Below are 27,771 nucleotides of genomic sequence, written 5' to 3' on the forward strand. Positions count from 1 at the left end.
ATTTTGAATTTCTGCAGATACTTGTGGACACTGGACACTTGGATTGTGTGAGGCCCACTGAATATCACAGTGCTATGTCACAGGCTCGATGGCACAGGAGTGAAAAAAGTGACTACAGGATAAGGGAGATTTTGAATTTCTGGGAGATTTTGAATTTCTGCAGACACTTGTGGACACTGGACACTTGGATTGTGAGAGACCCACTGAATATCACAGCGCTATGTCACAGGCTCGATGGCACAGGTGTGAAAAACGTGACCACAGGAAAAGGGAGATTTTGAATTTCTGCAGACACTTGTGGACACTGGGCACTTGGATTGTGTGAGGCCCACTGAATATCACAGCGCTATGTCACAGGCTCGATGGCACAGGTGTGAAAAACGTGACTACAGGATAAGGGAGATTTTGAATTTCTGCAGACACTTGTGGACACTTGACACTTGGATTGTGTGAGGCCCACTGAATATCACAGTGCTATGTCACAGTCTCGATGGCACAGGTGTGAAAAAAGTGACTACAGGATAAGGGAGATTTTGAATTTCTGGGAGATTTTGAATTTCTGCAGACACTTGTGGACACTGGACACTTGGATTGTGTGAGGCCCACTGAATATCACAGCACTATGTCACAGGCTCGATTGCACAGGTGTTAAAAAAGTGACTACAGGATAAGGGAGATTTTGAATTTCTGCAGACACTTGTGGACACTGGACACTTGGATTGTGTGAGGTCCACTGAATATCACAGCGCTATGTCACAGGCTCGATGGCACAGGTGTGAAAAAAGTGACTACAGGATAAGGGAGATTTTGAATTTCTGCAGACACTTGTGGACACTGGACACTTGGAGTGTGTGAGGCCCACTGAATATCACAGCGCTATGTCACAGGCTCGATGCAGCAGGTGTGAAAAAAGTGACTACAGGATAAGGGAGATTTTGAATTTCTGCAGACACTTGTGGACACTGGACACTTGGATTGTGTGAGGCCCACTGAATATCACAGTGCTATGTCACAGGCTCGATGGCACAGGTGTGAAAAAAGTGACTACAGGATAAGGGAGATTTTGAATTTCTGGGAGATTTTGAATTTCTGCAGACACTTCTGGACACTGGACACTTGGATTGTGTGTGGCCCATTGAATATCACAGCGCTATGTCACAGGCTCGATGGCACAGGTGTGAAAAAAGTGACTACAGGATAAGGGAGATTTTGAATTTCTGGGAGATTTTGAATTTCTGCAGACACTTGTGGACACTGGACACTTGGATTGTGTGAGGCCCACTGAATATCACAGCGCTATGTCACAGGCTCGATGTCACAGGAGTGAAAAAAGTGACTACAGGATAAGGGAGATTTTGAATTTCTGCAGACACTTGTGGACACTGGACACTTGGATTGTGTGAGGCCCACTGAATATCACAGCGCTATGTCACAGGCTCGATGGCACAGGGGTGAAAAAAGTGACTACAGGATAAGGGAGATTTTGAATTTCTGCAGACACTTGTGGACACTGGACACTTGGAGTGTGTGAGGCCCACTGAATATCACAGCGCTATGTCACAGGCTCGATGCAGCAGGTGTGAAAAAAGTTACTACAGGATGAGGGAGATTTTGAATTTCTGCAGACACTTGTGGACACTGGACACTTGGATTGTGTGAGGCCCACTGAATATCACAGCGCTATGTCACAGGCTCCATGGCACAGGTGTGAAAAAAGTGACTACATGATAAGGGAGATTTTGTATTTCTGGGAGATTTTGAATTTCTGCAGACACTTGTGGACACTGGACACTTGGATTGTGTGAGGCCCACTGAATATCACAGCACTATGTCACAGGCTCGATGGCACAGGTGTGAAAAAAGTGACTACAGGATAAGGGAGATTTTGAATTTCTGCAGACACTTGTGGACACTGGACACTTGGAGTGTGTGAGGCCCAATGAATATCATAGCGCTATGTCACAGGCTCGATGGCACAGGTGTGAAAAAAGTGACTACAGGATAAGGGAGATTTTGAATTTCTGCAGACACTTGTGGACACTGGACACTTGGATTGTGTGATGCGCACTGAATATCACAGTGCTATGTGACAGGCTCGATGGCACAGGTGTGAAAAAAGTGACTACAGGATAAGGGAGATTTTGAATTTCTGGGAGATTTTGAATTTCTGCAGACACTTGTGGACACTGGACACTTGGATTGTGTGAGGCCCACTGAATATCACAGCGCTATGTCACAGGCTCGATGGCACAGGTGTGAAAAAAGTGACTACAGGATAAGGGAGATTTTAAATTTCTGCAGACACTTGTGGACACTTGGATTGTGTGAGGCCCACTGAATATCACAGCGCTGTGTCACAGGCTCGATGACACAGGTGTGAAAAAAGTGACTACAGGATAAGGGAGATTTAGATTTTCTGCAGACACTTGTGGACACTGGACACTTGGATTGTGTGAGGCCCACTGAATGTCACAGCGCTATGTCACAGGCTCGATGCAGCAGGTGTGAAAAAAGTGACTACAGGATAAGGGAGATTTTGAATTTCTGCAGACACTTGTGGACACTGGACACTTGGATTGTGTGAGGCCCACTGAATATCACAGTGCTATGTCACAGGCTCGATGGCACAGGTGTGAAAAAAGTGACTACAGGATAAGGGAGATTTTGAATTTCTGCAGACACTTGTGGACACTGGACACTTGGATTGTGTGAGGCCCACTGAATATCACAGCGCTATGTCACAGGCTCGATGGCACAGGTGTGAAAAAAGTGACTACAGGATAAGGGAGATTTTGAATTTCTGCAGACACTTGTGGACACTGGACACATGGATTGTGTGAGGCCCACTGAATATCACAGTGCTATGTCACAGGTTCGATGGCACAGGTGTGAAAAAAGTGACTACAGAATAAGGGAGATTTTGAAATTCCGGGAGATTTTGAATTTCTGCAGACACTTGTGGACACTGGACACTTGGATTGTGTGAGGCCCACTGAATATCACAGCGCTATGTCACAGGCTCGATGGCACAGGTGTGAAAAAAGTGACTACAGGATAAGGGAGACTTTGAATTTCTGCAGACACTTGTGGACACTGGACATTTGGATTGTGTGAGGCCCACAGAATATCACAGCGCTATGTCACAGGCTCGATGGCACAGGTGTGAAAAAAGTGACTACAGGATAAGGGAGATTTTGAATTTCTGGGAGATTTTGAATTTCTGCAGACACTTGTGGACACTGGACACGTGGATTGTGTGAGGCCCACTGAATATCACAGCGCTATGTCACAGGCTCGATGGCACAGGTGTGAAAAAAGTGACTACAGGATAAGGGAGATTTTGAATTTCTGCAGACACTTGTGGACACTGGACACTTGGATTGTGTGAGGCCCACTGAATATCACAGTGCTATGTCACAGGCTCGATGGCACAGGTGTGAAAAAAGTGACTACAGGATAAGGGAGATTTTGAATTTCTGCAGACACTTGTGGACACTGGACACTTGGATTGTGTGAGGCCCACTGAATATCACAGCGCTATGTCACAGGCTCGATGGCACAGGTGTGAAAAAAGTGACTACAGGATAAGGGAGATTTTGAATTTCTGCAGACACTTGTGGACACTGGACACTTGGATTGTGTGAGGCCCACTGAATATCACAGCGCTATGTCACAGGCTCGATGGCACAGGTGTGAAAAAAGTGACTACAGGATAAGGGAGATTTTGAATTTCTGCAGACACTTGTGGACACTGGACACTTGGAGTGTGTGAGGCCCACTGAATATCACAGCGCTATGTCACAGGCTCGATGCAGCAGGTGTGAAAAAAGTGACAACAGGATACGGGAGATTTTGAATTTCTGCAGACACTTGTGGACACTGGACACTTGGATTGTGTGAGGCCCACTGAATGTCACAGTGCTATGTAACAGGCTCGATGGCACAGGTGTGAAAAAAGTGACTACAGGATAATTGAGATTTTGAATTTTCGGAGATTTTGAATTTCTGCAGACACTTGTGGACACTGGACACTAGGATTGTGTGAGGCCCACTGAATATCACAGCGCTATGTCACATGCTCGATGGCACAGGTGTGAAAAAAGTGACTACGGGATAAGGGAGATTTTGAATTTCTGGGAGATTTTGAATTTCTGCAGACACTTGTGGACACTGGACACTTGGATTGTGTGAGGCCCACTGAATATCACAGCGCTATGTCACAGGCTCGATGGCACAGGTGTGAAAAAAGTGACTACAGGATAAGGGAGATTTTGAATTTCTGCAGACACTTGTGGACACTGGACACTTGGATTGTGTGAGGTCCACTGAATATCACAGCGCTATGTCACAGGCTCGATGGCACAGGTGTGAAAAAAGTGACTACAGGATAAGGGAGATTTTGAATTTCTGCAGACACTTGTGGACACTGGACACTTGGAGTGTGTGAGGCCCACTGAATATCACAGCGCTATGTCACAGGCTCGATGCAGCAGGTGTGAAAAAAGTGACTACAGGATAAGGGAGATTTTGAATTTCTGCAGACACTTGTGGACACTGGACACTTGGATTGTGTGAGGCCCACTGAATATCACAGTGCTATGTCACAGGCTCGATGGCACAGGTGTGAAAAAAGTGACTACAGGATAAGGGAGATTTTGAATTTCTGGGAGATGTTGAATTTCTGCAGACACTTGTGGGCACTGGACACTTGGATTGTGTGAGGCCCACTGAATATCACAGCGCTATGTCACAGACTCGATGGCACAGGTGTGAAAAAAGTGACTACAGGATAAGGGAGATTTTAAATTTCTGCAGACACTTGTGGACACTGGACACTTGGATTGTGTGAGGCCCACTGAATATCACAGCGCTATGTCACAGGCTCGATGGCACAGGTGTGAAAAAAGTGACTACAGGATAAGGGAGATTTAGATTTCCTGCAGACACTTGTGGACACTGGACACTTGGATTGTGTGAGGCCCACTGAATATCACAGCGCTATGTCACAGGCTCGATGCAGCAGGTGTGAAAAAAGTGACTACAGGATAAGGGAGATTTTGAATTTCTGCAGACACTTGTGGACACTGGACACTTGGATTGTGTGAGGCCCACTGAATATCACAGTGCTATGTCACAGGCTCGATGGCACAGGTGTGAAAAAAGTGACTACAGGATAAGGGAGATTTTGAATTTCTGCAGACACTTGTGGACACTGGACACTTGGATAGTGTGAGGCCCACTGAATATCACAGCGCTATGTCACAGGCTCGATGGCACAGTTGTGAAAAAAGTGACTACAGGATAAGGGAGATTTTGAATTTCTGCAGACACTTGTGGACACTGGACACTTGGATTGTGTGAGGCCCACTGAATATCACAGTGCTATGTCACAGGCTCGATGGCACAGGTGTGAAAAAAGTGACTACAGGATAAGGGAGATTTTGAATTTCTGGGAGATTTTGAATTTCTGCAGACACTTGTGGACACTGGACACTTGGATTGTGTGAGGCCCACTGAATATCACAGCGCTATGTCACAGGCTCGATGGCACAGGTGTGAAAAAAGTGACTACAGGATAAGGGAGATTTTGAATTTCTGCAGACACTTGTGTACACTGGACACTTGGATTGTGTGAGACCCACTGATTATCACAGCGCTATGTCACAGGCTCGATGGCACAGGTGTGAAAAAGTGACTACAGGTTAAGGGAGATTTTGAATTTCTGGGAGATTTTGAATTTCTGCAGACACTTGTGGACACTGGACACTTGGATTGTGTGAAGCCCACTGAATATCACAGCTCTATGTAACAGGCTCGGTGCAGCAGGTGTGAAAAAAGTGACAACAGGATAAATGAGGTTTTGAATTTCTGCAGACACTTTTGGACACTGGACACTTGGATTGTGTGAGGCCCACTGAATATCACAGTGCTATGTCACAGGCTCGATGGCACAGGTGTGAAAAAAGTGACTACAGGATAAGGGAGATTTTGAATTTTCGGAGATTTTGAATTTCTGCAGACACTTGTGGACACTGGACACTTGGATTGTGTGAGGCCCACTGAATATCACAGCGCTATGTCACAGGCTCGATGGCACAGGTGTGAAAAAAGTGACTACAGGATAAGGGAGATTTTGAATTTCTGGGAGATTTTGAATTTCTGCAGACACTTGTGGACACTGGACACTTGGATTGCGTGAGGCCCACTGAATATCACAGCGCTATATCACAGGCTCGATGGCACACGTGTGAAAAAAGTGACTACAGGATAAGGGAGATTTTGAATTTCTGCAGACACTTGTGGACACTGGACATTTGGATTGTGTGAGGCCCACTGAATATCACCGCGCTATGTCACAGGCTCGATGGCACAGGTGTGAAAAAAGTGACTACAGGATAAGGGAGATTTTGAATTTCTGCAGACACTTGTGGACACTGGACAATTGGATTGTGTGAGGCCCACTGAATATCACAGCGCTATGTCACTGGCTTGATGGCACAGGTGTGAAAAAAGTGACTACAGGATAAGGGAGATTTTGAATTTCTGCAGACACTTGTGGACACTGGACACTTGGAGTGTGTGAGGCCCACTGAATATCACAGCGCTATGTCACAGGCTCGATGGCACAGGTGTGAAAAAAGTGACTACAGGATAAGGGAGATTTTGAATTTCTGCAGACACTTGTGGACACTGGACACTTGGATTGTGTGAGGCCCACTGAATATCACAGTGCTATGTCACAGGCTCGATGGCAGAGGTGTGATAAAAGTGACTACAAGATAAAGGAGATTTTGAATTTCTGGGAGATTTTGAATTTCTGCAGACACTTGTGTACACTGGACACTTGGATTGTGTGAGGCCCACTGAATATCACAGCGCTATGTCACAGGCTCGATGGCACAGGTGTGAAAAAAGTGACTACAGGATAAGGGAGATTTTAAATTTCTGTAGACACTTGTGGACACTGGACACTTGGATTGTGTGAGGCCCACTGAATATCACAGCGCTATGTCACAGGCTCGATGGCACAGGTGTGAAAAAAGTGACTACAGGATAAGGGAGATTTAGATTTTCTGCAGACTCTTGTGGACACTGGACACTTGGATTGTGTGAGGCCCACTGAATATCACAGCGCTATGTCACAGGCTCGATGCAGCAGGTGTGAAAAAAGTGACTACAGGATAAGGGAGATTTTGAATTTCTGCAGACACTTGTGGACACTGGACACTTGGATTGTGTGAGGCCCACTGAATATCACAGTGCTATGTCACAGGCTCGATGGCACAGGTGTGAAAAAAAAGTGACTACAGGATAAGGGAGATTTTGAATTTCTGCAGACACTTGTGGACACTGGACACTTGGATTGTGTGAGGCCCACTGAATATCACAGCGCTATGTCACAGGCTCGATGGCACAGGTGTGAAAAAAGTGACTACAGGATAAGGGAGATTTTGAATTTCTGCAGACTCTTGTGGACACTGGACACTTGGATTGTTTGAGGCCCACTGAATATCACAGTGCTATGTCACAGGCTCGATGGCACAGGTGTGAAAAAAGTGACTACAGGATAAGGGAGATTTTGAATTCCTGGGAGATTTTGAATTTCTGCAGACACTTGTGGACACTGGACACTTGGATTGTGTGAGGCCCACTGAATATCACAGTGCTATGTCACAGGCTCGATGGCACAGGTGTGAAAAAAGTGACTACAGGATAAGGGAGATTTTGAATTTCTGCAGACACTTGTGGACACTGGACACTTGGATTGTGTGAGGCCCACTGAATATCACAGCGCTATGTCACAGGCTCGATGGCACAGGTTTGAAAAAAGTGACTACAGGATAAGGGAGATTTTGAATTTCTGGGAGATTTTGAATTTCTGCAGACACTTGTGGACACTGGACACTTGGATTGTGTGAGGCCCACTGAATATCACAGCACTATGTCACAGGCTCGATGGCACAGGTGTGAAAAAAGTGACTACAGGATAAGGGAGATTTTGAATTTCTGCAGACACTTGTGGACACTGGACACTTGGAGTGTGTGAGGCCCACTGAATATCACAGCGCTATGTCACAGGCTCGATGGCACAGGTGTGAAAAAGGTGACTACAGGATAAGGGAGATTTTGAATTTCTGCAGACACTTGTGGACACTGGAAACTTGGAGTGTGTGAGGCCCACTGAATATCACAGCGCTATGTCACAGGCTCGATGCAGCAGGTGTGAAAAAAGTGACAACAGGATAAGGGAGGTTTTGAATTTCTGCAGACACTTGTGGACACTGGACACTTGGATTGTGTGAGGCCCACTGATTATCACAGTGCTATGTCACAGGCTCAATGGCACAGGTGTGAAAAAAGTGACTACAGGATAAGGGAGATTTTGAATTTTCGGAGATATTGAATTTCTGCAGACACTTGTGGACACTGGACACTTGGATTGTGTGAGACCCACTGAATATCACAGCGCTATGTCACAGACTCGATGGCACAGGTGTGAAAAAAGTGACTACAGGATAAGGGAGATTTTGAATTTCTGCAGACACTTGTGGACACTGGACACTTGGATTGTGTGAGGCCCACTGAATATCACAGTGCTATGTCACAGGCTCGATGGCACAGGTGTAAAAAAAGTGACTACAGGATAAGGGAGATTTTGAATTTCTGGGAGATTTTGAATTTCTGCAGACACTTGTGTTCACTGGACACTTGGATTGTGTGAGGCCCACTGAATATCACAGCGCTATGTCACAGGCTCGATGGCACATGTGTCAAAAAAGTGACTACAGGATAATGGAGATTTTGAATTTCTGCAGACACTTGTGGACACTGGACACTTGGATTGTGTGAGGCCCACTGAATATCACAGCGCTATGTCACTGGCTCGATGCAGCAGGTGTGAAAAAAGTGACTACAGGATAAGGGAGATTTTGAATTTCTGCAGACACTTGTGGACACTGGACACTTGGATTGTGTGAGGCCCACTGAATATCACAGTGCTATGTCACAGGCTCGATGGCACAGGTGTGAAAAAAGTGACTACAGGATAAGGGAGATTTTGAATTTCTGCAGACACTTGTGGACACTGGACACTTGGATTGTGTGAGGCCCACTGAATATCACAGCGCTATGTCACAGGCTCGATGGCACAGGTGTGAAAAAAGTGACTACAGGATAAGGGAGATTTTGAATTTCTGCAGACACTTGTGGACACTGGACACATGGATTGTGTGAGGCCCACTGAATATCACAGTGCTATGTCACAGGTTCGATGGCACAGGTGTGAAAAAAGTGACTACAGAATAAGGGAGATTTTGAAATTCCGGGAGATTTTGAATTTCTGCAGACACTTGTGGACACTGGACACTTGGATTGTGTGAGGCCCACTGAATATCACAGCGCTATGTCACAGGCTCGATGGCACAGGTGTGAAAAAAGTGACTACAGGATAAGGGAGACTTTGAATTTCTGCAGACACTTGTGGACACTGGACATTTGGATTGTGTGAGGCCCACAGAATATCACAGCGCTATGTCACAGGCTCGATGGCACAGGTGTGAAAAAAGTGACTACAGGATAAGGGAGATTTTGAATTTCTGGGAGATTTTGAATTTCTGCAGACACTTGTGGACACTGGACACGTGGATTGTGTGAGGCCCACTGAATATCACAGCGCTATGTCACAGGCTCGATGGCACAGGTGTGAAAAAAGTGACTACAGGATAAGGGAGATTTTGAATTTCTGCAGACACTTGTGGACACTGGACACTTGGATTGTGTGAGGCCCACTGAATATCACAGTGCTATGTCACAGGCTCGATGGCACAGGTGTGAAAAAAGTGACTACAGGATAAGGGAGATTTTGAATTTCTGCAGACACTTGTGGACACTGGACACTTGGATTGTGTGAGGCCCACTGAATATCACAGCGCTATGTCACAGGCTCGATGGCACAGGTGTGAAAAAAGTGACTACAGGATAAGGGAGATTTTGAATTTCTGCAGACACTTGTGGACACTGGACACTTGGATTGTGTGAGGCCCACTGAATATCACAGCGCTATGTCACAGGCTCGATGGCACAGGTGTGAAAAAAGTGACTACAGGATAAGGGAGATTTTGAATTTCTGCAGACACTTGTGGACACTGGACACTTGGAGTGTGTGAGGCCCACTGAATATCACAGCGCTATGTCACAGGCTCGATGCAGCAGGTGTGAAAAAAGTGACAACAGGATACGGGAGATTTTGAATTTCTGCAGACACTTGTGGACACTGGACACTTGGATTGTGTGAGGCCCACTGAATGTCACAGTGCTATGTAACAGGCTCGATGGCACAGGTGTGAAAAAAGTGACTACAGGATAATTGAGATTTTGAATTTTCGGAGATTTTGAATTTCTGCAGACACTTGTGGACACTGGACACTAGGATTGTGTGAGGCCCACTGAATATCACAGCGCTATGTCACATGCTCGATGGCACAGGTGTGAAAAAAGTGACTACGGGATAAGGGAGATTTTGAATTTCTGGGAGATTTTGAATTTCTGCAGACACTTGTGGACACTGGACACTTGGATTGTGTGAGGCCCACTGAATATCACAGCGCTATGTCACAGGCTCGATGGCACAGGTGTGAAAAAAGTGACTACAGGATAAGGGAGATTTTGAATTTCTGCAGACACTTGTGGACACTGGACACTTGGATTGTGTGAGGTCCACTGAATATCACAGCGCTATGTCACAGGCTCGATGGCACAGGTGTGAAAAAAGTGACTACAGGATAAGGGAGATTTTGAATTTCTGCAGACACTTGTGGACACTGGACACTTGGAGTGTGTGAGGCCCACTGAATATCACAGCGCTATGTCACAGGCTCGATGCAGCAGGTGTGAAAAAAGTGACTACAGGATAAGGGAGATTTTGAATTTCTGCAGACACTTGTGGACACTGGACACTTGGATTGTGTGAGGCCCACTGAATATCACAGTGCTATGTCACAGGCTCGATGGCACAGGTGTGAAAAAAGTGACTACAGGATAAGGGAGATTTTGAATTTCTGGGAGATGTTGAATTTCTGCAGACACTTGTGGGCACTGGACACTTGGATTGTGTGAGGCCCACTGAATATCACAGCGCTATGTCACAGACTCGATGGCACAGGTGTGAAAAAAGTGACTACAGGATAAGGGAGATTTTAAATTTCTGCAGACACTTGTGGACACTGGACACTTGGATTGTGTGAGGCCCACTGAATATCACAGCGCTATGTCACAGGCTCGATGGCACAGGTGTGAAAAAAGTGACTACAGGATAAGGGAGATTTAGATTTCCTGCAGACACTTGTGGACACTGGACACTTGGATTGTGTGAGGCCCACTGAATATCACAGCGCTATGTCACAGGCTCGATGCAGCAGGTGTGAAAAAAGTGACTACAGGATAAGGGAGATTTTGAATTTCTGCAGACACTTGTGGACACTGGACACTTGGATTGTGTGAGGCCCACTGAATATCACAGTGCTATGTCACAGGCTCGATGGCACAGGTGTGAAAAAAGTGACTACAGGATAAGGGAGATTTTGAATTTCTGGGAGATTTTGAATTTCTGCAGACACTTGTGGACACTGGACACTTGGATTGTGTGAGGCCCACTGAATATCACAGCGCTATGTCACAGGCTCGATGGCACAGGTGTGAAAAAAGTGACTACAGGATAAGGGAGATTTTGAATTTCTGCAGACACTTGTGTACACTGGACACTTGGATTGTGTGAGGCCCACTGAATATCACAGCGCTATGTCACAGGCTCGATGGCACAGGTGTGAAAAAGTGACTACAGGTTAAGGGAGATTTTGAATTTCTGGGAGATTTTGAATTTCTGCAGACACTTGTGGACACTGGACACTTGGATTGTGTGAAGCCCACTGAATATCACAGCTCTATGTAACAGGCTCGGTGCAGCAGGTGTGAAAAAAGTGACAACAGGATAAATGAGGTTTTGAATTTCTGCAGACACTTTTGGACACTGGACACTTGGATTGTGTGAGGCCCACTGAATATCACAGTGCTATGTCACAGGCTCGATGGCACATGTGTGAAAAAAGTGACTACAGGATAAGGGAGATTTTGAATTTTCGGAGATTTTGAATTTCTGCAGACACTTGTGGACACTGGACACTTGGATTGTGTGAGGCCCACTGAATATCACAGCGCTATGTCACAGGCTCGATGGCACAGGTGTGAAAAAAGTGACTACAGGATAAGGGAGATTTTGAATTTCTGGGAGATTTTGAATTTCTGCAGACACTTGTAGACACTGGACACTTGGATTGCGTGAGGCCCACTGAATATCACAGCGCTATATCACAGGCTCGATGGCACACGTGTGAAAAAAGTGACTACAGGATAAGGGAGATTTTGAATTTCTGCAGACACTTGTGGACACTGGACATTTGGATTGTGTGAGGCCCACTGAATATCACCGCGCTATGTCACAGGCTCGATGGCACAGGTGTGAAAAAAGTGACTACAGGATAAGGGAGATTTTGAATTTCTGCAGACACTTGTGGACACTGGACACTTGGATTGTGTGAGGCCCACTGAATATCACAGCGCTATGTCACTGGCTTGATGGCACAGGTGTGAAAAAAGTGACTACAGGATAAGGGAGATTTTGAATTTCTGCAGACACTTGTGGACACTGGACACTTGGAGTGTGTGAGGCCCACTGAATATCACAGCGCTATGTCACAGGCTCGATGGCACAGGTGTGAAAAAAGTGACTACAGGATAAGGGAGATTTTGAATTTCTGCAGACACTTGTGGACACTGGACACTTGGATTGTGTGAGGCCCACTGAATATCACAGTGCTATGTCACAGGCTCGATGGCAGAGGTGTGAAAAAAGTGACTACAAGATAAAGGAGATTTTGAATTTCTGGGAGATTTTGAATTTCTGCAGACACTTGTGTACACTGGACACTTGGATTGTGTGAGGCCCACTGAATATCACAGCGCTATGTCACAGGCTCGATGGCACAGGTGTGAAAAAAGTGACTACAGGATAAGGGAGATTTTAAATTTCTGTAGACACTTGTGGACACTGGACACTTGGATTGTGTGAGGCCCACTGAATATCACAGCGCTATGTCACAGGCTCGATGGCACAGGTGTGAAAAAAGTGACTACAGGATAAGGGAGATTTAGATTTTCTGCAGACTCTTGTGGACACTGGACACTTGGATTGTGTGAGGCCCACTGAATATCACAGCGCTATGTCACAGGCTCGATGCAGCAGGTGTGAAAAAAGTGACTACAGGATAAGGGAGATTTTGAATTTCTGCAGACACTTGTGGACACTGGACACTTGGATTGTGTGAGGCCCACTGAATATCACAGTGCTATGTCACAGGCTCGATGGCACAGGTGTGAAAAAAAAGTGACTACAGGATAAGGGAGATTTTGAATTTCTGCAGACACTTGTGGACACTGGACACTTGGATTGTGTGAGGCCCACTGAATATCACAGCGCTATGTCACAGGCTCGATGGCACAGGTGTGAAAAAAGTGACTACAGGATAAGGGAGATTTTGAATTTCTGCAGACTCTTGTGGACACTGGACACTTGGATTGTTTGAGGCCCACTGAATATCACAGTGCTATGTCACAGGCTCGATGGCACAGGTGTGAAAAAAGTGACTACAGGATAAGGGAGATTTTGAATTCCTGGGAGATTTTGAATTTCTGCAGACACTTGTGGACACTGGACACTTGGATTGTGTGAGGCCCACTGAATATCACAGTGCTATGTCACAGGCTCGATGGCACAGGTGTGAAAAAAGTGACTACAGGATAAGGGAGATTTTGAATTTCTGCAGACACTTGTGGACACTGGACACTTGGATTGTGTGAGGCCCACTGAATATCACAGCGCTATGTCACAGGCTCGATGGCACAGGTTTGAAAAAAGTGACTACAGGATAAGGGAGATTTTGAATTTCTGGGAGATTTTGAATTTCTGCAGACACTTGTGGACACTGGACACTTGGATTGTGTGAGGCCCACTGAATATCACAGCACTATGTCACAGGCTCGATGGCACAGGTGTGAAAAAAGTGACTACAGGATAAGGGAGATTTTGAATTTCTGCAGACACTTGTGGACACTGGACACTTGGAGTGTGTGAGGCCCACTGAATATCACAGCGCTATATCACAGGCTCGATGGCACAGGTGTGAAAAAGGTGACTACAGGATAAGGGAGATTTTGAATTTCTGCAGACACTTGTGGACACTGGAAACTTGGAGTGTGTGAGGCCCACTGAATATCACAGCGCTATGTCACAGGCTCGATGCAGCAGGTGTGAAAAAAGTGACAACAGGATAAGGGAGGTTTTGAATTTCTGCAGACACTTGTGGACACTGGACACTTGGATTGTGTGAGGCCCACTGATTATCACAGTGCTATGTCACAGGCTCAATGGCACAGGTGTGAAAAAAGTGACTACAGGATAAGGGAGATTTTGAATTTTCGGAGATATTGAATTTCTGCAGACACTTGTGGACACTGGACACTTGGATTGTGTGAGACCCACTGAATATCACAGCGCTATGTCACAGACTCGATGGCACAGGTGTGAAAAAAGTGACTACAGGATAAGGGAGATTTTGAATTTCTGCAGACACTTGTGGACACTGGACACTTGGATTGTGTGAGGCCCACTGAATATCACAGTGCTATGTCACAGGCTCGATGGCACAGGTGTGAAAAAAGTGACTACAGGATAAGGGAGATTTTGAATTTCTGGGAGATTTTGAATTTCTGCAGACACTTGTGTTCACTGGACACTTGGATTGTGTGAGGCCCACTGAATATCACAGCGCTATGTCACAGGCTCGATGGCACATGTGTCAAAAAAGTGACTACAGGATAATGGAGATTTTGAATTTCTGCAGACACTTGTGGACACTGGACACTTGGATTGTGTGAGGCCCACTGAATATCACAGCGCTATGTCACTGGCTTGATGGCACAGGTGTGAAAAAAGTGACTACAGGATAAGGGAGATTTTGAATTTCTGCAGACAATTGTGGACACTGGACACTTGGATTGTGTGAGGCCCACTGAATATCACAGTGCTATGTCAAAGGCTCGATGGCACAGGTGTGAAAAAAGTGACTACAGGATAAGGGAGATTTTGAATTTCTGGGAGATTTTGAATTTCTGCAGACACTTGTGGACACTGGACACTTGGATTGTGTGAGGCCCACTGAATATCACAGCACTATGTCACAGGCTCGATGGCACAGGTGTGATAAAAGTGACTACAGGATAAGGGAGATTTTAAATTTCTGCAGACACTTGTGGACACTGGACACTTGGATTGTGTGAGGCCCACTGAATATCACAGCGCTATGTCACAGGCTCGATGGCACAGGTGTGAAAAAAGTGACTACAGGATAAGGGAAATTTAGATTTTCTGCAGACACTTGTGGACACTGGACACTTGGATTGTGTGAGGCCCACTGAATATCACAGCGCTATGTCACAGGCTCGATGGCACAGGTGTGAAAAAAGTGACTACAGGATAAGGGAGATTTTGAATTTCTGCAGACACTTGTGGACACTGGACACTTGGATTGTGTGAGGCCTACTGAATATCACAGTGCTATGTCACAGGCTCGATGGCACAGGTGTGAAAAAAGTGACTACAGGATAAGGGAGATTTTGAATTCCTGGGAGATTTTGAATTTCTGCAGACACTTGTGGACACTGGACACTTGGATTGTGTGAGGCCCACTGAATATCACAGCGCTATGTCACAGGCTCGATGGCACAGGTGTGAAAAAAGTGACTACAGGATAAGGGAGATTTTGAATTTCTGCAGACACTTGTGGACACTGGACACCTGGATTGTGTGAGGCCCACTGAATATCACAGTGCTATGTCACAGGCTCGATGGCACAGGTGTGAAAAAAGTGACTACAGGATAAGGGAGATTTTGAATTCCTGGGAGATTTTGAATTTCTGCAGACACTTGTGGACACTGGACACTTGGATTGTGTGAGGCCCACTGAATATCACAGCGCTATGTCACAGGCTCGATGGCACAGGTGTGAAAAAAGTGACTACAGGATAAGGGATATTTTGAATTTCTGCAGACACTTGTGGACACTGGACACCTGGATTGTGTGAGGCCCACTGAATATCACAGTGCTATGTCACAGGCTCGATGGCACAGGCGTGAAAAAAGTGACTACAGGATAAGGGAGATTTTGAATTTCTGGGAGATTTTGAATTTCTGCAGACACTTGTGGACACTGGACACTTGGATTGTGTGAGGCCCACTGAATATCACAGCACTATGTCACAGGCTCGATGGCACAGGTGTGAAAAAAGTGACTACAGGATAAGGGAGATTTTGAATTTCTGCAGACACTTGTGGACACTGGACACTTGGATTGTGTGAGGACCACTGAATATCACAGCGCTATGTCACAGGCTCGATGGCACAGGTGTGAAAAAAGTGACTACAGGATAAGGGAGATTTTGAATTTCTGCAGACACTTGTGGACACTGGACAATTGGAGTGTGTGAGGCCCACTGAATATCACAGCGCTATGTCACAGGCTCGATGCAGCAGGTGTGAAAAAAGTGACTACAGGATAAGGTAGATTTTGAATTTCTGCAGACACTTGTGGACACTGGACACTTGGATTGTGTGAGGCCCACTGAATATCACAGTGCCATGTCACAGGCTCGATGGCACAGGTCTGAAAAAAGTGACTACAGGATAAGGGAGATTTTGAATTTCTGGGAAATTTTGAATTTCTGCAGACACTTGTGGACACTGGACACTTGGATTGTGTGAAGCCCACTGAATATCACAGCGCTATGTCACAGGCTCGATGGCACAGGTGTGAAAAAAGTGACTACAGGATAAGGGAGATTTTAAATTTCTGCAGACACTTGTGGACACTGGACACTTGGATTGTGTGAGGCCCACTGAATATCACAGCGCTATGTCACAGGCTCGATGCAGCAGGTTTGAAAAAAGTTACTACAGGATAAGGGAGATTTTGAATTTCTGCAGACACTTGTGGACACTGGACACTTGGATTGTGTGAGACCCACTGAATATCACAGTGCTATGTCACAGACTCGATGGCACAGGTGTTAAAAAAGTGACTACAGGATAAGGGAGATTTTGAATTTCTGCAGACACTTGTGGACACTGGACACTTGGATTGTGTGAGGCCCACTGAATATCACAGCGCTATGTCACAGGCTCGATGGCACAGGTGTGAAAAAAGTAACTACAGGATAAGGGAGAATTTGAATTTCTGGGAGATTTTGAATTTCTGCAGACACTTGTGGACACTGGACACTTGGATTGTGTGAGGCCCACTGAATATCACAGTGCTATGTCACAGGCTCGATGGCACAGGTGTGAAAAAAGTGACTACAGGATAAGGGAGATTTTGAATTTCTGCAGACACTTGTGGACACTGGACACTTGGATTGTGTGAGGCCCACTGAATATCACAGCGCTATGTCACAGGCTCGATGGCACAGGTGTGAAAAAAGTGACTACAGGATAAGGGAGATTTAGATTTTCTGCAGACACTTGTGGACACTGGACACTTGGATTGTGTGAGGCCCACTGAATATCACAGCGCTATGTCACAGGCTCGATGGCACAGGTGTGAAAAAAGTGACTACAGGATAAGGGAGATTTTGAATTTCTGCAGACACTTGTGGACACTGGACACTCGGATTGTGTGTGGCCCACTGAATATCACAGTGCTATGTCACAGGCTCGATGGCACAGGTGTGAAAAAAGTGACTACAGGATAAGGGAGATTTTGAATTTCTGAAGACACTTGTGGACACTGGACACTTGGATTGTGTGAGGCCCACTGAATATCACAGCGCTATGTCACAGGCTCGATGGCACAGGTGTGAAAAAAGTGACTACAGGATAAGGGAGATTTTGAATTTCTGCAGACACTTGTGGACACTGGACACTCGGATTGTGTGTGGCCCACTGAATATCACAGTGCTATGTCACAGGCTCGATGGCATAGGTGTGAAAAAAGTGACTACAGGATAAGGGAGATTTTGAATTTCTGCAGACACTTGTGGACACTGCACACTTGGAGTGTGTGAGGCCCACTGAATATCACAGTGCTATGTAACAGGTTCGATGGCACAGGTGTGAAAAAAGTGACTACAGGATAAGGGAGATTTTGAATTTCTGGGAGATTTTGAATTTCTGCAGACACTTGTGGACACTGGACACATGGATTGTGTGAGGCCCACTGAATATCACAGCTCTATGTCACAGGCTCGATGGCACAGGTGTGAAAAAAGTGACTACAGGATAAGGGAGATTTTGAATTTCTGCAGACACTTTTGGACACTGGACACTTGGATTGTGTGAGGCCCACTGAATATCACAGCGCTATGTCACAGGCTCGATGGCTCAGGTGTGAAAAAAGTGACTACAGGATAAGGGAGATTTAGATTTTCTGCAGACACTTGTGGACACTGGACACTTGGATTGTGTGAGGCCCACTGAATATCACAGCGCTATGTCACAGGCTCGATGCAGCAGGTGTGAAAAAAGTGACTACAGGATAAGGGAGATTTTGAATTTCTGCAGACACTTGTGGACACTGGACACTCAGATTGTGTGTGGCCCACTGAATATCACAGTGCTATGTCACAGGCTCGATGGCACAGGTTTGAAAAAAGTGACTACAGGATAAGGGAGATTTTGAATTTCTGCAGACACTTGTGGACACTGGACACTTGGATTGTGTGAGGCCCACTGAGTATCACAGAGCTATGTAACAGGCTCGATGGCACAGGTGTGAAAAAAGTGACTACAGGATAAGGGAGATTTAGATTTTCTGCAGACACTTGTGGACACTGGACACTTGGATTGTGTGAGGCCCACTGATTATCACAGCGCTATGTCACAGGCTCGATGGCACAGGTGTGAAAAAAGTGACTACAGGATAAGGGAGATTTTGAATTTCTGCAGACACTTGTGGACACTGGACACTCGGATTGTGTGTGGCCCACTGAATATCACAGTGCTATGTCACAGGCTCGATGGCACAGGTTTGAAAAAAGTGACTACAGGATAAGGGAGATTTTGAATTTCTGAAGACACTTGTGGACACTGGACACTTGGATTGTGTGAGGCCCACTGAATATCACAGCGCTATGTGACAGGCTCGATGGCACAGGTGTGAAAAAAGTGACTACAGGATAAGGGAGATTTTGAATTTCTGCAGACACTTGTGGACACTGGACACTTGGATTGTGTGAGGCCCACTGAATATCACAGCGCTATGTCACAGGCTCCATGGCACAGGTATGAAAAAAGTGACTACAGGATAAGGGAGATTTTGAATTTCTGCAGACACTTGTGGACACTGCACACTTGGAGTGTGTGAGGCCCACTGAATATCACAGCGCTATGTCACAGACTCGATGCAGCAGGTGTGAAAAAAGTGACTACAGGATAAGGGAGATTTTGAATTTCTGCAGACACTTGTGGACACTGGACACTTGGATTGTGTGAGGCCCACTGAATATCACAGTGCTATGTGACAGGCTCGATGGCACAGGTGTGAAAAAAGTGACTACAGGATAAGGGAGATTTTGAATTTCTGGGAGATTTTGAATTTCTGCAGACACTTGTGGACACTGGAAACTTGGATTGTGTGAGGCCCACTGAATATCACAGCGCTATGTCACAGGCTCGATGGCACAGGTGTGAAAAAAGTGACTACAGGATAAGGGAGATTTTAAATTTCTGCAGACACTTGTGGACACTGGACACTTGGATTGTGTGAGGCCCACTGAATATCACAGCGCTATGTCACAGGCTCGATGGCACAGGTGTGAAAAAAGTGACTACAGGATAAGGGAGATTTAGATTTTCTGCAGACACTTGTGGACACTGGACACTTGGATTGTGTGAGGCCCACTGAATATCACAGCGCTATGTCACAGGCTCGATGCAGCAGGTGTGAAAAAAGTGACTACAGAATAAGGGAGATTTTGAATTTCTGCAGACACTTGTGGACACTGGACACTCGGATTGTGTGTGGCCCACAGAATATCACAGTGCTATGTCACAGGCTCGATGGCACAGGTGTGAAAAAAGTGACTACAGGATAAGGGAGATTTTGAATTTCTGAAGACACTTGTGGACACTGAACACTTGGATTGTGTGAGGCCCACTGAATATCACAGCGCTATGTCACAGGCTCGATGGCACAGGTGTGAAAAAAGTGACTACAGGATAAGGGAGATTTTGAATTTCTGCAGACACTTGTGGACACTGGACACTTGGATTGTGTGAGGCCCACTGAATATCACAGTGCTATGTAACAGTCTCGATGGCACAGGTGTGAAAAAAGTGACTACAGGATAAGGGAGATTTTGAATTTCTGGGAGATTTTGAATTTCTGCAGACACTTGTGGACACTGGACACATGGATTGTGTGAGGCCCACTGAATATCACAGCTCTATGTCACAGGCTCGATGGCACAGGTGTGAAAAAAGTGACTACAGGATAAGGGAGATTTTGAATTTCTGCAGACACTTTTGGACACTGGACACTTGGATTGTGTGAGGCCCACTGAATATCACAGCGCTATGTCACAGGCTCGATGGCACAGGTGTGAAAAAAGTGACTACAGGATAAGGGAGATTTTGAATTTCTGGGAGATTTTGAATTTCTGCAGACACTTGTGGATACTGGACACTTGGATTGTGTGAGGCCCACTGAATATCACAGTGCTATGTCACAGGCTCGATTGCACAGGTGTGAAAAAAGTGACTACAGGATAAGGGAGATTTTGAATTTCTGGGAGATTTTGAATTTCTGCAGACACTTGTAGACACTGGAAACTTGGATTGTGTGAGGCCCAATGAATATCACAGCGCTATGTCACAGGCTCGATGGCACAGGTGTGAAAAAAGTGACTACAGGATAAGGGAGATTTTAAATTTCTGCAGACACTTGTGGACACTGGACACTTGGATTGTGTGAGGCCGACTGAATATCACAGCGCTATGTCACAGGCTCGATGGCACAGGTGTGAAAAAAGTGACTACAGGATAAGGGAGATTTAGATTTTCTGCAGACACTTGTGGACACTGGACACTTGGATTGTGTGAGGCCCACTGAATATCACAGTGCTATGTCACAGGCTCGATGGCACAGGTGTGAAAAAAGTGACTACAGGATAAGGGAGATTTTGAATTTCTGCAGACACTTGTGGACACTGGACACTCGGATTGTGTGTGGCCCACTGAATATCACAGTGCTATGTCACAGGCTCGATGGCACAGGTGTGAAAAAAGTGACTACAGGATAAGGGAGTTTTTGAATTTCTGAAGACACTTGTGGACACTGGACACTTGGATTGTGTGAGGCCCACTGAATATCACAACGCTATGTCACAGGCTCGATGGCACAGGTGTGAAAAAAGTGACTACAGGATAAGGGAGATTTTGAATTTCTGCAGACACTTGTGGACACTGGACACTTGGATTGTGTGAGGCCCACTGAATATCACAGCGCTATGTCACAGGCTCCATGGCACAGGTGTGAAAAAAGTGACTACAGGATAAGGGAGATTTTGAATTTCTGCAGACACTTGTGGACACTGCACACTTGGAGTGTGTGAGGCCCACTGAATTTCACAGCGCTATGTCACAGGCTCGATGCAGCAGGTGTGAAAAAAGTGACCACAGGATAAGGGAGATTTTGAATTTCTGCAGACACTTGTGGACACTGGACACTTGGATTGTGTGAGGCCCACTGAATATCACAGTGCTATGTGACAGGCTCGATGGCACAGGTGTGAAAAAAGTGACTACAGGATAAGGGAGATTTTGAATTTCTGCAGACACTTGTGGACACTGGACACCTGGATTGTGTGAGGCCCACTGAATATCACAGTGCTATGTCACAGGCTCGATGGCACAGGCGTGAAAAAAGTGACTACAGGATAAGGGAGATTTTGAATTTCTGGGAGATTTTGAATTTCTGCAGACACTTGTGGACACTGGACACTTGGATTGTGTGAGGCCCACTGAATATCACAGCACTATGTCACAGGCTCGATGGCACAGGTGTGAAAAAAGTGACTACAGGATAAGGGAGATTTTGAATTTCTGCAGACACTTGTGGACACTGGACACTTGGATTGTGTGAGGACCACTGAATATCACAGCGCTATGTCACAGGCTCGATGGCACAGGTGTGAAAAAAGTGACTACAGGATAAGGGAGATTTTGAATTTCTGCAGACACTTGTGGACACTGGACAATTGGAGTGTGTGAGGCCCACTAAATATCACAGTGCTATGTCACAGGCTCGATGCAGCAGGTGTGAAAAAAGTGACTACAGGATAAGGTAGATTTTGAATTTCTGCAGACACTTGTGGACACTGGACACTTGGATTGTGTGAGGCCCACTGAATATCACAGTGCTATGTCACAGGCTCGATGGCACAGGTCTGAAAAAAGTGACTACAGGATAAGGGAGATTTTGAATTTCTGGGAAATTTTGAATTTCTGCAGACACTTGTGGACACTGGACACTTGGATTGTGTGAAGCCCACTGAATATCACAGCGCTATGTCACAGGCTCGATGGCACAGGTGTGAAAAAAGTGACTACAGGATAAGGGAGATTTTAAATTTCTGCAGACACTTGTGGACACTGGACACTTGGATTGTGTGAGGCCCACTGAATATCACAGCGCTATGTCACAGGCTCGATGCAGCAGGTGTGAAAAAAGTTACTACAGGATAAGGGAGATTTTGAATTTCTGCAGACACTTGTGGACACTGGACACTTGGATTGTGTGAGACCCACTGAATATCACAGTGCTATGTCACAGACTCGATGGCACAGGTGTTAAAAAAGTGACTACAGGATAAGGGAGATTTTGAATTTCTGCAGACACTTGTGGACACTGGACACTTGGATTGTGTGAGGCCCACTGAATATCACAGCGCTATGTCACAGGCTCGATGGCACAGGTGTGAAAAAAGTAACTACAGGATAAGGGAGAATTTGAATTTCTGGGAGATTTTGCATTTCTGCAGACACTTGTGGACACTGGACACTTGGATTGTGTGAGGCCCACTGAATATCACAGTGCTATGTCACAGGCTCGATGGCACAGGTGTGAAAAAAGTGACTACAGGATAAGGGAGATTTTGAATTTCTGCAGACACTTGTGGACACTGGACACTTGGATTGTGTGAGGCCCACTGAATATCACAGCGCTATGTCACAGGCTCGATGGCACAGGTGTGAAAAAAGTGACTACAGGATAAGGGAGATTTAGATTTTCTGCAGACACTTGTGGACACTGGACACTGGGATTGTGTGAGGCCCACTGAATATCACAGCGCTATGTCACAGGCTCGATGGCACAGGTGTGAAAAAAGTGACTACAGGATAAGGGAGATTTTGAATTTCTGCAGACACTTGTGGACACTGGACACTCGGATTGTGTGTGGCCCACTGAATATCACAGTGCTATGTCACAGGCTCGATGGCACAGGTGTGAAAAAAGTGACTACAGGATAAGGGAGATTTTGAATTTCTGAAGACACTTGTGGACACTGGACACTTGGATTGTGTGAGGCCCACTGAATATCACAGCGCTATGTCACAGGCTCGATGGCACAGGTGTGAAAAAAGTGACTACAGGATAAGGGAGATTTTGAATTTTTGCAGACACTTGTGGACACTGGACACTCGGATTGTGTGTGGCCCACTGAATATCACAGTGCTATGTCACAGGCTCGATGGCATAGGTGTGAAAAAAGTGACTACAGGATAAGGGAGATTTTGAATTTCTGAAGACACTTGTGGACACTGGACACTTGGATTGTGTGAGGCCCACTGAATATCACAGCGCTATGTCACAGGCTCGATGGCACAGGTGTGAAAAAAGTGACTACAGGATAAGGGAGATTTTGAATTTCTGCAGACACTTGTGGACACTGGACACTTGGATTGTGTGAGGTCCACTGAATATCACAGCGCTATGTCACAGGCTCCATGGCACAGGTATGAAAAAAGTGACTACAGGATAAGGGAGATTTTGAATTTCTGCAGACACTTGTGGACACTGCCTACTTGGAGTGTGTGAGGTTCACTGAATATCACAGCGCTATGTCACAGGCTCGATGCAGCAGGTGTGAAAAAAGTGACTACAGGATAAGGGAGATTTTGAATTTCTGCAGACACTTGTGGACACTGGACACTTGGATTGTGTGAGGCCCACTGAATATCACAGTGCTATGTGACAGGCTCGATGGCACAGGTGTGAAAAAAGTGACTACAGGATAAGGGAGATTTTGAATTTCTGGGAGATTTTGAATTTCTGCAGACACTTGTGGACACTGGAAACTTGGATTGTGTGAGGCCCACTGAATATCACAGCGCTATGTCACAGGCTCGATGGCACAGGTGTGAAAAAAGTGACTACAGGATAAGGGAGATTTTAAATTTCTGCAGACACTTGTGGACACTGGACACTTGGATTGTGTGAGGCCAACTGAATATCACAGCGCTATGTCACAGGCTCGATGGCACAGGTGTGAAAAAAGTGACTACAGGATAAGGGAGATTTAGATTTTCTGCAGACACTTGTGGACACTGGACACTTGGATTGTGTGAGGCCCACTGAATATCACAGCGCTATGTCACAGGCTCGATGCAGCAGGTGTGAAAAAAGTGACTACAGGATAAGGGAGATTTTGAATTTCTGCAGACACTTGTGGACACTGGACACTCGGATTGTGTGTGGCCCACTGAATATCACTGTGCTATGTCACAGGCTCGATGGCACAGGTGTGAAAAAACTGACTACAGGATAAGGGAGATTTTGAATTTCTGAAGACACTTGTGGACACTGAACACTTGGATTGTGTGAGGCCCACTGAATATCACAGCGCTATGTCACAGGCTCGATGGCACAGGTGTGAAAAAAGTGACTACAGGATAAGGGAGATTTTGAATTTCTGCAGACACTTGTGGACACTGGACACTTGGATTGTGTGAGGCCCACTGAATATCACAGTGCTATGTAACAGGCTCGATGGCACAGGTGTGAAAAAAGTGACTACAGGATAAGGGAGATTTTGAATTTCTGGGAGATTTTGAATTTCTGCAGACACTTGTGGACACTGGACACATGGATTGTGTGAGGCCCACTGAATATCACAGCTCTATGTCACAGGCTCGATGGCACAGGTGTGAAAAAAGTGACTACAGGATAAGGGAGATTTTGAATTTCTGCAGACACTTTTGGACACTGGACACTTGGATTGTGTGAGTCCCACTGAATATCACAGCGCTATGTCACAGGCTCGATGGCTCAGGTGTGAAAAAAGTGACTACAGGATAAGGGAGATTTAGATTTTCTGCAGACACTTGTGGACACTGGACACTTGGATTGTGTGAGGCCCACTGAATATCACAGCGCTATGTCACAGGCTCGATGCAGCAGGTGTGAAAAAAGTGACTACAGGATAAGGGAGATTTTGAATTTCTGCAGACACTCGTGGACACTGGACACTTGGATTGTGTGAGGCCCACTGAGTATCACAGAGCAATGTAACAGGCTCGATGGCACAGGTGTGAAAAAAGTGACTACAGGATAAGGGAGATTTAGATTTTCTGCAGACACTTGTGGACACTGGACACTTGGATTGTGTGAGGCCCACTGATTATCACAGCGCTATGTCACAGGCTCGATGGCACAGGTGTGAAAAAAGTGACTACAGGATAAGGGAGATTTTGTTTTTCTGCAGACACTTGTGGACACTGGACACTCGGATTGTGTGTGGCCCACTGAATATCACAGTGCTATGTCACAGGCTCGATGGCACAGGTTTGAAAAAAGTGACTACAGGATAAGGGAGATTTTGAATTTCTGCAGACACTTGTGGACACTGGACACTTGGATTGTGTGAGGCCCACTGAATATCACAGCGCTATGTCACAGGCTCCATGGCACAGGTATGAAAAAAGTGACTACAGGATAAGGGAGATTTTGAATTTCTGCAGACACTTGTGGACACTGCACACTTGGAGTGTGTGAGGCCCACTGAATATCACAGCGCTATGTCACAGACTCGATGCAGCAGGTGTGAAAAAAGTGACTACAGGATAAGGGAGATTTTGAATTTCTGCAGACACTTGTGGACACTGGACACTTGGATTGTGTGAGGCCCACTGAATATCACAGTGCTATGTGACAGGCTCGATGGCACAGGTGTGAAAAAAGTGACTACAGGATAAGGGAGATTTTGAATTTCTGGGAGATTTTGAATTTCTGCAGACACTTGTGGACACTGGAAACTTGGATTGTGTGAGGCCCACTGAATATCACAGCTCTATGTCACAGGCTCGATGGCACAGGTGTGAAAAAAGTGACTACAGGATAAGGGAGATTTTAAATTTCTGCAGACACTTGTGGACACTGGACACTTGGATTGTGTGAGGCCCACTGAATATCACAGCGCTATGTCACAGGCTCGATGGCACAGGTGTGAAAAAAGTGACTACAGGATAAGGGAGATTTAGATTTTCTGCAGACACTTGTGGACACTGGACACTTGGATTGTGTGAGGCCCACTGAATATCACAGCGCTATGTCACAGGCTCGATGCAGCAGGTGTGAAAAAAGTGACTACAGGATAAGGGAGATTTTGAATTTCTGCAGACACTTGTGGACACTGGACACTCGGATTGTGTGTGGCCCACAGAATATCACAGTGCTATGTCACAGGCTCGATGGCACAGGTGTGAAAAAAGTGACTACAGGATAAGGGAGATTTTGAATTTCTGAAGACACTTGTGGACACTGAACACTTGGATTGTGTGAGGCCCATTGAATATCACAGCGCTATGTCACAGGCTCGATGTCACAGGTGTGAAAAAAGTGACTACAGGATAAGGGAGATTTTGAATTTCTGCAGACACTTGTGGACACTGGACACTTGGATTGTGTGAGGCCCACTGAATATCACAGTGCTATGTAACAGTCTCGATGGCACAGGTGTGAAAAAAGTGACTACAGGATAAGGGAGATTTTGAATTTCTGGGAGATTTTGAATTTCTGCAGACACTTTTGGACACTGGACACTTGGATTGTGTGAGGCCCACTGAATATCACAGCGCTATGTCACAGGCTCGATGGCACAGGTGTGAAAAAAGTGACTACAGGATAAGGGAGATTTTGAATTTCTGGGAGATTTTGAATTTCTGCAGACACTTGTGGATACTGGACACTTGGATTGTGTGAGGCCCACTGAATATCACAGTGCTATGTCACAGGCTCGATTGCACAGGTGTGAAAAAAGTGACTACAGGATAAGGGAGATTTTGAATTTCTGGGAGATTTTGAATTTCTGCAGACACTTGTAGACACTGGAAACTTGGATTGTGTGAGGCCCAATGAATATCACAGCGCTATGTCACAGGCTCGATGGCACAGGTGTGAAAAAAGTGACTACAGGATAAGGGAGATTTTAAATTTCTGCAGACACTTGTGGACACTGGACACTTGGATTGTGTGAGGCCGACTGAATATCACAGCGCTATGTCACAGGCTCGATGGCACAGGTGTGAAAAAAGTGACTACAGGATAAGGGAGATTTAGATTTTCTGCAGACACTTGTGGACACTGGACACTTGGATTGTGTGAGGCCCAC

The sequence above is a fragment of the Dendrobates tinctorius genome, unplaced genomic scaffold (assembly GCF_039654945.1).
Source record: "Dendrobates tinctorius isolate UK_male_01 unplaced genomic scaffold, ASM3965494v1 ptg000064l, whole genome shotgun sequence".
In the NCBI taxonomy this organism is placed as follows: Eukaryota; Metazoa; Chordata; class Amphibia; order Anura; family Dendrobatidae; genus Dendrobates; species Dendrobates tinctorius.